The following is a 13,089-nucleotide window of genomic DNA, read 5'->3' on the forward strand; positions in this document are numbered from 1 at the left end:
GCTGCAGAGCAGAATGACCTTCAGATTTCCTCAATGATAACTTGTTTTTGTGAACAAAAGCATGCCTACAGTACGTATGAACCTTTTCATCTCAGAATGCTTGTATTCAGTTCTATTTCCATTTTGCTAATACAGCAACTAATTAAACCCTCTTGCTGTGGGGTGAACATAAGCTTAGCAACTCAGGTCTCTCTGGCCTGTGCTCCCTGGTGCTTCTCCATCCTATGTTAACAAAGGTCCATCTGGCTGGGGTGAAGATACCTTCAGTATTGGCCCGCTGGGCTTCCCATCAGTGCGTACAGAAAAGCTGCAACCTGACCAAGACAGCTGGTAGCAGTTTGCAATATGGGCTATTTAGTAAAATGGTGGTGATCAGACTTTGCCTTCCATCGGTTCTTTATCAAACTATTTCACTCCACCAAATGAAAGATGCGGAGTAAGATGTGTTCGTGTATCACAGAGGGTTGTGCAAGCAGGAGTTGAGATGACAGTATCGGTGCTGGTGCATGCGGCAGAGCGTCCTCCAGCTCCTCTCAGCTCTGCAGTGCTGCCAGCTGTTCTGCCTTACAGGAGAGAGACAGAATCTTACGATTCAAGACCTTTGGGGAATAAATGTGATGAGAAAATTAGACCATGTTTTTTTCACAGTATCCGTCCTGGCAGTATTTTAATCCCTTCTTCATTTCTGAACTTCTGTTGGCATATGGAGAGCAATAAAAAAAAAGATGGGGCAGGCTTTGCATGTGGCAGACCTATTTCTAGGTTTGTCTGCAAGGCTGGCCGAGTTCACCGATCACATTAGGCTCAGCACTATCCCATATGGCACGGCCTACCACGGACATCAACAAAGCTATGCTGAAGCCAGTATTTTTCACAACGGAAACCTGGATCCCAAATCTAATATATGTTTTAAATGCATATATTAAGTCCAGCCCCATTCAACAAGCTACCTGCTTCCACCCCACCAACACCAGTGGGTGCTTTTAGTGGTGTCCTGCCTCAAGGTTTAACCATGGAGGTTTATCTGGGATCCTGAGACATGTTTACATGTTTTTGGTTAGTGTGACACTAGGCGTGACTGCATGAATGCTGCTCCAGTTCTACTTTAGGCACAAAATTAAGAGGCCATGTCAGCATAACAGAACATAATCAGAGGCTAGTGACCTCTTGCTGCTACATTCAAGCTGAGGGGAAGCCATGATGCTTGGTTTTAAAGCTGAATACTATTTTTTTGAACTGTGTTTTATTAGGATGCCTTGTGCCACATAAATCAAACGGCTACCGTGAAGGCAAACTTTTTATGCAAAACCTCTGCGCCTTGTGGCTTTGCTTTTCTGAGGCATTCTTTATGTAAGAGGGTTTTATTCTTATTCTTTGCTCAGTTAGATACGAGTTTAGTCACAACACTTTACGGCCCTTTGGATTAGCTTTTAATCTTCCTGTCTGAGCTTTGATTTATTCACTAGAATAAGGGCTAGCTGGACTTGTATGTATTTCACTACAGGTGATACCAGGTGAACAACTGTGTACAAAAAGGCTAGTATATGATGAGGAGACTTCAGAGCCAGCACTAACAACTCTACAAAAACAAAGTGCTTAGAGAGAGACGAGGACTTGGTCATATGTTTTGTTGTGTGGGAGTTCAAAATAGGGGGGGAGAAAGTAAAAAGCAAGAGTTTGGATGCAAAATACAGGCCCCTGTCCAGCAGAGCCGCAGATAGGCACCAAGCTTTGTCCTCGTGGGCTCGCTAGAGTTGCTGGAACTAATTAGTGTAGGAAAAGCAAGTGAGCTTTGAAGGCTTTCAGGACTTGAGGCAATGAGTGTCCCCAAACTTCTTATCTCACAGATCACATTTCAATACATCATGGAGCCATTCTCTCCCGCTTTCACTCCAAACTGCCCTTTTGGCTGCAGCTGCAGTGAGAAAGGATGAGGAAACTGTTTAATGTACTGTATCATTGGGAACAAGAGGAGCTGGCGCTTTGTTTCTTGCCAGCCGCTCCTGGGTCAGGAGGAGATCGTCACAGGCTCATCGGCCAGGCTGGGGGAGCTGCAGGACCCTGGCTGATGCAGACAGCTCTTAACATTTGGCTGGTGGGGATAGTAAAACAATATTTATGTATATTGTCTTAAGAATCATGAAGCTAAATAAATGTGACAGCTTTCATTTGACATCCCCAACCTTGCTGCTGTCGCTCAGGGTTTTTCTTTTTGCCACATAACATGAAATCACTGTCAGTTTGATAGTATATAGCAGTGTTGCCGAAGCACAAAGGTTAGGGGATTGGTAGGTGCGTCAGAATTATTTACGTTTGCTATGCATAAAATGGCACTTGGGGAGCAAGGCAGGCTGCCAAGAAGGAGAGGAATCGGGGCTGTCTGGTTGCTCTCTTGTATCTCTCCATGCTGGATTGTCAGAGTAGGATTTATAAAAATTGCTTCAAAACAGTATCATCTTTCCTCAAATGGACGTGCCCCCGTCTGTTGCAGTGAATGCCATTATTGCTATTCTCATGACAAAGCGTCTATCAATCTCTACTTTGTTTATAAACAAATCTGCCTGCCCTGCATAAGAAATGGATAGGCTAAGGAAAAGTACCATTACCAAAGGAATAAGTTAATTATATTTCAGGATCTCAGCGGGGAATGCTATCTCAGAGTATTCAGTAAGATCTGACCAGTGGAGTTATAATTAAAAAATGTCCCCAGGGAGGAACTTGTAAATTATTTACTGTAAGGGGCTTTTCCAGGCTCTTTTAGTTTAATTACACACTTTGAAAGAGAAAGGCCTCAGAAACAAATTAACTAAGAGGTTGAAATGGCTTTGTTAAAATCAAGTTCACGGCTAAGCAAGTGGAAGACTCTGAGCAAGGTTCAAATATAGGACAAATCTTTGGATGCTGTCATTACTCCTGGTTTAAAAATCATATGGAAAGCACCAAAATGTCTGTGCGTAGAAAATGCAATCACTGGTTTTGTCCAGTATTCCCACTGGTCTCAGAAGACTTTGTATGTAGTCCAGATCTGACAGTGCCTCATGTTCTCATGGCCATTTGCTTTATGGGGGGAGGAACTGACTTTTGGGGGCTTTTTGGTAGGGTACGGATGAAGTCCTAGCAGAGGGAGGTGAAAGATTAGAGGTGATGGAGAGGCAGAATAAGAGGATGCTGGGACGGTATGAATTTTCCATCGCTCTCACACCACCTATGACATTTTAGCTCGAAACAGCCTGGTTAACCCTCAGTGGAAGGTGGGCTGAATGTGGCCCTTGGTGCTGAGAGACAGGCACCCGTGCTATTAGCGGTTGTGTCCTTTTGAAATGCATGGCTGAAACCTGACTTGCTTGCCCTCCCACTTGAAACACGACTTAAGCGTTTGCTACTGAAGTTGGCCCCTGGAGTTGGCCTTTGTTGGAAGACAGCTGGAGTGATCTCTGGTCAGATGTGGAGAATGGAAGTCAAGAGGCCAGAGCTCTCCCCTCATCTCATTGCTTGGCCGAGAGGGAGACATTATCTAATATCTGTTTGCTAAGGAATGAGGCAGCCAGTAATGCTATATCTGCCTGCCTGTTGATGCCAAATTTTATGTATGTAATGGCCTTTCAGCCCGCAGTTGTCCTTGCGTTTATTTCTTTCTGAAAAAAACCACATCTGCTGTGGCATCCTTACCAAAGAGCCAACTGGCTGAGCAGAGCAGCTGCCGTACGTGCCAGGCTGCTGGTGCATACGTGCTTGTTAGCCCATATACATGCATATAGCATTTCTCTTCTCCTTGTGTCTCCTTTTTCTTTCAAATTTATTGCATTTACATGTCTTGCTTAGATGAAAACTGCCCCAGAGTTAACAGTCTCTCTACCCCCTGCATGTGTACAGTCTTCAACACAAGCCATTTGATTATAGCCTGAGGGTACCGTTATCATGTCCTAAACAATAAGCTCTCCACCTTCAGGCAAACTAGCTGAAAATCTGAAGATGAAAGCTGCTTTAGTCATTCATCAGGCAGATGAGATCTCTGCTTTTATTTTGTTACAGTGTAAATCTGCTGCTTAGTTTTCTAGTCTTTCTGAAAACTACTGAATCATAAAAATGCTTGTAGCAAATGCCAGCTTGTCTGTCACCAGAATAATACATTAAATGGCTTATCAACTCTAAGAGAAGACTACAATACTTTTGAGAATATTTGGATATATAGTTAGGGAACAAAATATGTTGACAGCTTTAGAATTGTCTTGATCAGTAGTTTTTATTTTGTATTTTACTATAGCGTATCCAGTAGTACTTGGGGAGGAAAGAGAAGGTATCCCTAAATTTCTGCAAATGTAGCTTATTGATGGGGAAAACCACAGAAGAAGAGTGGAGTAGAACATAAATGTAAAAGGAAGGATTGTTCTTGAAAGGGCAGAACTATAAGGTTTGAATATTCTCAGCAGAAGTATTGCCATTGAATTATTAGGAGTGGTGAGTCCGTATTAACCTTTATGGAAAAGTACTATAGACTATAATAAAGCTGAATACTTTTCTATAGCCTTTTGTTATCACCTTGTCAAATTTAATAAAAAATTACTAATAAAGAATTCTATTAGTATGGCTAAAAAAAAATAACTGGAAAGGATCATTTACTATTAAATAGTTTAGATTCATAGTGTGATTGTTATTAGACCGTATTAAAATGTGTATGACTTTTTCATTCTGAATACAGCTGGAAACTGTAATTACAGATGAACTGTGCAGGGCCTTCGCTATTGTTGCCTTGCCCGTGAGCGAGCTTCCCTGGCTGGTTTTCTGTCACTGCTGTCCTGCATGCCCGGGGTAAGTCGGAGTGGACCTAGGGACTGCCTGAGACTGACCCGGTGGGACAAGGCAGGGTTGAGATGGTCTCGTGTATATACTTTGGCTGGAGTAAGATAACAGAGGGTATAACAAGGGTAGGGGAGGCAGGTAGCATCTCTGACCATGCTGGTTGAGGGAATTGGTCCAGAAGTCTCATCTGACAGAGCAAATTACCTTCAAGTCATGCTAGCTGATTGCGAACCCGTGCTTTGAGTACACTGACGGTGAAGAACAAGGCTGCCAACCCTTAGCAGCTGCAAGGGCTTTGCTTCCCCAGGGCTGGCCCCGGAGGGCAGCTCGCTACCTCCAGCCCTCACAGACAGCAGTGGGAATCTCTTCCCCGGGAGGCCCCTGAGGCTTGTGCAGCTCCATGTCGGAGGTGGCACATCAGGCAGGGATGCCGAGAGAGAAGGAAACGGCTCCATTTTATCTCTTTAAGGTCTGTAGTAGAATCAGGCTGTGCAGAGGCTCTGACAGCTGCAGAGGCCAGACTTTGCTCTTCAGTCTTAGAGGGTTTGCATCATTTCTGGTATGGGGAAGGTCCGTGGTCCCCTGGGAACATCGCTCTTGGAGCCCATCAGCCCTTTAATACAGTTTGGGGCAAGAGTAAAAAATATATCAAGAGAAAGCAGGTAAAATTTAACAGGAAGCAGGAGCTGAGGTGGGAATTTGGGGAGGTTTAGATACAATCAAATCACGTTGGAAAAAGGGGAAAAGAGATTACCCTCCACGAGCTGAATTGCAGTGGCGTGGTGCGAGATGAAAGGGCTTAGCACAGACTTCAGTGGTTTTGCAGCTGCCTTCCTGGGGACACCTTGCAAGAGTCAGTGGCCAGATGCAAACTACTCTTTTATGACTGTGATAAACACTTTGCAAAGGCTAAAAAAGCAACTTCGCATCTTGTTAGCTGGGAGAGACTTGCTTCCCTGAGACTTTGGCTGCCTAAACTGGTAGGACTTTAATAGACTTCATCTGCTTTAATGCTACCGGATGCGCTGCTGTCTCCCTAACACGAAACGCTCATGTATGAACACTGTTGTTATAATAAATTAAGAATAGTGGGAAAGGCCCTGGAAGTTAGCCATAAATCTGGTGGTAAGCGCCAGCGAGCAGCAGGGGCTCGGCTGTACATCATTAATAAAGATGTTGAAGAGGTGCAGGCGGCGTGTTGCTGTGGATATTGTTACTCAGGCCTCCACCACAGCAGAGCTGAGATTTGATACGCACAGGACAATCAGTCAAAAACTCTCTGCTGTTGTAAAAATTACGCAGGTTACTGTTGGTAAAATAACTGTTGTTGGCAGTGAGGTTATTGTTTTGCTTTTATTTAAAGAAAGAAAAAAAGTCCAACTCCATTTTTCAATATAATGCAAATTCCTGAAGAAATTCCCCAGCTTGTTGAACAGTGCTGTGAACACTTTGTTTTACGTAATTTGCACCAAAATTAAAGTGAAGTTTAAAGCTCTTTAGGGCATTGGTCTTGGCTTTGTAAGCAGAGTCTCCAGCACAACAGGCCTGTGGCTGGGATTAGTACCAGCACAATACAGATTATTAAAGAGGGAGAATAAAGAGGCAAGAGAAGGGTATTTTAGTGCAAGAGGCTTAAATCTGGTTTTGAGTAAGGGCTGTGGAGCAGCAGCAGGACCACTCAGGCTATTTTCTCACCACTTGAATAGTTCAAACGCAGCCTGGATATATAATTTTATGGCTTTGCCTCTGTTTTCCCTGATGGGCACCCCGATTTTTTGAATAACAGTGGCTTCCTTCAACATTTGTAGGATACTCTGTGGTGCATGGACAGAAGCTGTGAGGGGGTACGGTGGGTGTCTTGCTCAGTATGGCACCCAGAAATGAAATATTTTTCTTTCAGGACAGCAGGGAGAGGACTGCACCTTCTGGGCATCGGGGGCGGAACGAGGAGCTGAAAGGGTGAATGGCCGGGGAGGAGGAAAGGAACCGGCTCTGCATCGGGGGCTGTCACAAACTCATCTGTCAATTGGGAGACTTTATATACAGAACCATGGGGAACACAAGTATTTGTCGATTTTGGGGGGAAAACAGAATGTAAATTAGATTTTAAAGCAAGCATTTGGCTAAAATTAGAAGCCATGGGCCTGATATGCTGTAGGCTGTGACAGGAGAAGTGGCTAATTGCAAGCGAGTTTCCACCCCACTTGATTATTGTTGTGACACACAGATCATTAACATGATGGTCTAAACATGAAACAAATTGTTTAAATATTAAACTGTCAAGTCCTTCCTCTGATCTCGAAATCACTACCTAAAGTAGGGGGGATGTGTGTGTAAAAACTGAGTTTTGGGCTCTGCCACTGTCTGATGCCTTGTTGCTCCCTGTGAGCATGGCGACTGCTGCCAGGAGGCTGCGAAATGGCATTTTCAATCATCTGCTTTGTTTGCAGATGTATTTAATAACTGATCACACGTGCTCTTCTGCAAGCTCTCACATGGGCACGGAGGCTGCTGCCTCCCGTGTGCCTCCCTCTCCTCCGGGTCTCCAGCACAACTGGCCCTGCCCAGAGATTTGGGGCATTTGGAGCAAGGGAGATGGGGAAGGAGAGAGGGCAGTTGCCAAACTATGGCTCCAGCCTCTTCTGCTGCTGTGGATCCAAGTGGGAACTGTTCAGAGGTGTACATGGACAGTGTCTGACTGCCATACCAGCACAATGGGGTGGCCAGCGAGGAGCTTCTTGTGTTGCAGCAGGTCGTGCAGGAGCTGGTTCGCCTGGAAAGAGCCTTTGGAGCAGCTGCACACAACTTCTGTGCTTCCAGGTACAATGTCTTCTTTCCTTCTGGATCTGCAAGATCCATGGGTTTGGGAAGATGCCCTAACTGCCAGTTCATGTACTTTCAAACAGCTATCGTCAGGCAGAGGAGGAGGAGGAGGCCACCGCAGACAGCCCTCCTTCTGATGCAGGAGTAGTGTTGGAAGGGTGAGCAAGCTCTACACTATTTTCCGATTTTCCTAGACAGCCCATGGAACAACACAAACATTCCCTTGGTGCTCAAAATACAGTAGTGCACTTCTCAGAGAGGAAGAATTTGGCTGTAGCTGAGAGGCTGTACCCCGCTTCTTTGCAAGGTCTCTGCAATGCTGTTGCTCCATGAAATGACCTCTGTTCAGTGTCACCTTAAAGAGGAGACGAGCAGTGTAAGCACACTAAACTCCGATCATTTACAGTTCTGCCCTGTTGAATTTTATTTCTCAAATAGCTGTTGTGCCATGCAAAAGGTGGTGTGCATAAAAGACCCAGTATAGAAACTGTTTTGCAAGAGAACAATGCTGTTGGGAGAAAAATACATGCATGTTAATGACATCCAGCCAAGGGATTATTAAAGGCAATGAGCCCAGGGCACTTATTTAGGAAACTATTTGTTCAAGGAGGACACTCTAACAGCTTTGGCTTCATGGTTTCCTTCCTGTGTAACACATAAGAGCTCAGGAAGCCAGCTCTTGAATTCATGGGTCATAACCCTATCTGCTGAAGAGCTTGAGTAGGATCGATTTAAAATGAGTCCTAGCACTGTTCTGCCTTTCCCCAAGAGCACAGCGAAATTAATCCACCCCTAAAGTTTCTCTCTGTCTGGAGCCAGAAAATACCAATAGAAAGTGAAATTTGTGCTGATAATTACTTTGACAGCCATCACATGTGCATGTTGTAAAGGATCAGCACAGACACAGCTTCCAATATGACGATAGCCCATGGTAATAGCTATGATTAAGAGGAAGCTAATTAGAATGCATTACACATTTAGTCCCCACAGTTCACTGTTGTTTAAGCAAATTTGCATTTGGGAAGAGAGCCTTATTTTTAATATACATGGATAGTGTTGCCTGCAGACTTCCATTGATTTGCACCATAGCCATTTGTACCAAAGCGTTTTCTTTGGTAGCTCACCAAATATGGCAGCTTTCTTTAACACAGCAACAAAACTCAGAAAAAGATTTGTCCTAGTTGTCCTTACAGACAAGCACGTACAAAAATACCAAGCAGTACTTAGCAGCAAGAGAGATTTTAAAGGTTACCTAAGGAATTTTGTCCAATGCTACTTTTTTAGAGTTGCCTCGAACACTACCTGCTGTCAGTGTAATATGTAGAAAAATGGAGTGAGGATAAGTAGATCTGTTTCTTACACACACATCCCAAAACCAGACTCAGAAGGAGCTAGAAGCTTTTGAACAGTACTTTGATTTCTAAGTCACGTAAGTATTTGCAATTTTACCCAGTATTGAGTTGCACATGCAAACAGACTAGTTTCAAGCATCACGAACATATTCAAATTCTTTTGTGCTGGAGGTATTAATCCACATATGGGTATTCAATTACTATCAGAACAAACTGTGCAACTGCACTAGAATCAGGTTAAAATATGCAAAGCAGGTAGCTTGAGGCTCATTTATACTGAAATTCCTCTAGCTGTTTGAAGAGGCTTTGTAATGTCAGTGTACTCCCACCTGAGTATATTCTTTATTGTGAACGTTGTAAAGTGGCCTTCCTGGATGCAAAAGTTGGATCTGAATATATTCACTTCAAGGATGCAAGTTTTTTTTTTCTCTTAGGTAAAAAATGACCAAAGAGGAAAAGTAACCTAATTATTTTCTTTCTTTCAAGAAATTATGGAATTTATAGAGTGAGAATTTGTGAAAAATAAATTAAAATGTGGATTATCCCTCTCTTATTTTCTCCTGCTCATCTTTTATCCTTTCTTGTCCTTGTCGTCATTCCCCCCTCTCCCCTCCCTACGTTATCATCCTTGCTATCCTTATCAGCATTATTACTTTTGTTGGCATCCAATTCAAAAGCCTGCCATCCCATCACGGGTCTATACTTTCAGATGCAGGGCGAAGGTTTTGGATGGAATCCCCCCTTTTGGGGGCCCGTGGAGATGCATGGGGAAAAAAAGCAGATAAGAACAGTAAGTCTATAAATCTCCACGTCTATAAATCTTAAAATGAATTACTGATGACAGTGACTCTTTAATGGAAAGAGTGACAGTCCATGTAGACGAAAGGCAGTGTAATTCACAGAGGCTATTAAATTTGAGGGGCCTTTTCATTCTCATTTGTCTTTCAATGTTATGTGTCAATATCTGTGAGATTATTCTCTGGGGAGAGATGTGCCCTACTCATCAGGGCCTGAAAAGCGCCTGTGTTTATTTGTCTGGCATTTGCTGTGGTGGGTAATATATTTGCTCCTCCTGCACCAGGGAGGAAAACCCACAGCACTGGTAGGGGATGGAGAAGAGGGAATCCAACTGGCTGCCCTGCTCGTGACATGTGAGAGCCTCCTGGTTGCACCCACTGTGTTTTTAGGGTTAAAAGTGTCCAGAAACCCATCACAGGGCAGTTGGAGACACATGGCCAAGTTCTCCACATGTGTTAATCAGCTGGGATGTGGCTGTGCCCAGGCAACCCCTTCACAGCATGGCATGACTATCACAGGACAGGGGTCACCTTCACTGCATGGGACACGATGGTAGGGCTGTTTTCTGGGAGCTCCTCTGCTGCAGCTTTGCAACGGGACTGAGGTCTTGGCTGAGAGGTCAAGCCACTACAGAAATATACACCCAGCAAAAGCAGTTTGTGGTTTATAAATACTAATGCATCAGAATAAGAGTGCAGAACAGCAAGTGGGCACCAAGGGGAATATACATCTAAAAGCACTCGCTTTGCCAAGGTTGCGTTCCTTCATTTTGATCACGGATTATGAAGTTACCGTGCAACATGTTCCCATGGGAAACTAAAGGCCAGCTAAGTTCATCAAGAAGCGAGTTGCTTCTTTGACTCTGAAGAGGCCAGGAACAGGATGGTTTCACTCCACGGAGCGGGAGGATTTACTGTAACACAGTCATTTCATGCAGGTGATTGACTGTTACTGCTACCTGCGACAGCCTGAAATCTGTTGCCTTTGCGTCCTTGCTGTTAGTACAATTGTTCATTCAGGGACTGAGACACTCGCAGTGCATCCAATTCCTCCCTGTGCAAGTGGATGCGATCCCTATCAAAATCAATTGACTGAAGTCAGACCCTGCATCTTCAGTTGCTAAGGAAAGAAAAATCAGTGTTGCTCATGAGAAGACCACTGGTGCAGAAAGTCACTTAGCACTAGCAGCTGCTTTATGGCAGCAGAGCCTGGCAGAGGAGATTCAGAGATGCGAGCAGAGGCTGGAGCAGGATCCTGTATTACGTAGGAGTCCTAGGGACATGCATGGGAGGAAACCTTGAGTAGAAGGTTGCTCCTTGACCGTGTGTGGAAAATTCCCATTCATTTCTGAAGGAAAGAGCGTGTGTGTAATTTATTTGTTTACTTATTTATACAGCTAAAAAGATCAAGGACATTGCTGTCAATCTACAGAGATCTGGATCCATGCCCTCTCACTGCAGCCAGGGAGCTGACAGGGGCTCCAGTGCTCTAAATTACTTACTAGCTAATTAGCCAATTACTATTACTTATTAGCGTATTACTATTAGCTAATTATGCCCTGGCTGGCCATTGCAGGAGCCCCATCTTGCCCATGCCCTGCAGAGACGAAGACCTGCTCCCTCCCAGGTCTGTGTTCAGCGTAGGTCAGTAGTGGCAACCTAAAATTGCTGCCCTTCCCTATAGGAAGCGGGTGGGTTGGTCTCACCCTGAACACTGGTGCATAGTACCTTTGTCACAACGCCCCGCTCGCGTTTTGGCAGCATTGCTGGTGTTCTGGGGATGAGTCACAGGACACTGCGCTATCTGGTCTGGTCTAGGAGAGGCTCAGTTTCGGCGCTGAGTCACTGGCAAGGTGGTGTGGGCAGCCTGGGGCTGCGTTTGTATTGTGCCCGAAACCAGGACGGCTTTATAAAGGACTTTTGCTTATTTTTGCCCATCTAAAAGGTCATGGATCCCTATGCATCCCTTTATTGATGTTCCTCCAGCACATCTAGCCAAGGGTGGGTTTGCTGGTTCGTGGTCCTCACTGTGTAACATGAGGGTTTCGTCACAGTGCATAACCCTCATCCACATTGTGGCTGCCTCCAGCGTGGCTCTGACACCAAGACAGATTCCACTTTTTCCACATAAAACCAATATTGTTATTGTTATGTATTATTTATACTGTGGAAAAAATATTGAGAGGAAGAAGTGGGAGAAATTAGCTCATTCTTTCTAGAATCTGTGAGCAGCTGAAAGACAAAGAATATAGAATTTGAAAAAACCCCAAACCCTCAGCTAATTTTGGAGCGTGTTTCATCTTCACAAGAGCCACTCATTTTGTAGCTAATTCTTTGTAAACCTTTATTCCTTTTGTTGCAAGCTTGGTGTAATTTTACATTATACCAAGTTCAATGGAAGAAAAAAAGGGAGCAATGATTTGAATTACTCCCCATCCCCCCATCCCGCAAGAAAAAATTGGGTTTGAAGATCACTTTTTAATATGCAAGGATCCATCCAAGGACGCCCTTGCTAATCTTTCAAAATGCAGCATTGTGCTCCTTCAAAGTATTAAAAGCTGCTAGGATTTTGACTGAACATGTAACCCTGTATTAAACTTCTAATGGCTAACGAGACAGAACTTGGTTATGAGGACTAAAATATAGAAAATATAAATCAGCAGCCTGGAATGAGTACTCATCCTCTTTTACTTTCATTAAATCCATTTTAAACTAACTTTACCATTTATCTTTCATGAGATTTTCATTACTTTCCCATCCATTGAGGACAAGATGGAACAGTCAGTTTTATTGTTCATTTGTCTAATCTTCTCTTCACTGTGGGTTATTCAGGCATTTGAGTGTGATATTTCACTGCCAGCCCAAGCTAGTGTTTTAGTCTGTGCTGTCCCTTCTCCTCCTTCTGTAGTCTGCCTTTCTTGCAGTTGGAAGGGCAAAATATGCAACTTGAAAAAAAAAAAAAAAAATCCCTTGCAGTGTTGTTCTAAGCTGGAGCAAATCATGGAAACAATAAAAATGGCTTTTGTCAGCCCTATTTCCCTCTAGACATTTGCATCCTTAGTCCATACAGATTATTCCTAGCTTGGAGTGATCTACTAGTTCTCCTGTCCAAAGATGCAAAGCTACTGCTCTGGCTGTCCCTTAGGTTACCGTTCGTGCGTAGTCCGTAAGAAAGCTGAAGCTGTGTATGTCCAGTGGTGTTTCACTGGCTAAATCCTTCTTACCTCATTTGGGCAAAAAGTTGCATGAGTTACATGGGTTTTATCTTGCATGAATGAAGTAGCAAGGTCTGATTCAGTAACGTCAATGAGATTTCT

This window comes from Gymnogyps californianus, chromosome 11, assembly GCF_018139145.2.
Source record: "Gymnogyps californianus isolate 813 chromosome 11, ASM1813914v2, whole genome shotgun sequence".
Classification (NCBI taxonomy): Eukaryota; Metazoa; Chordata; class Aves; order Accipitriformes; family Cathartidae; genus Gymnogyps; species Gymnogyps californianus.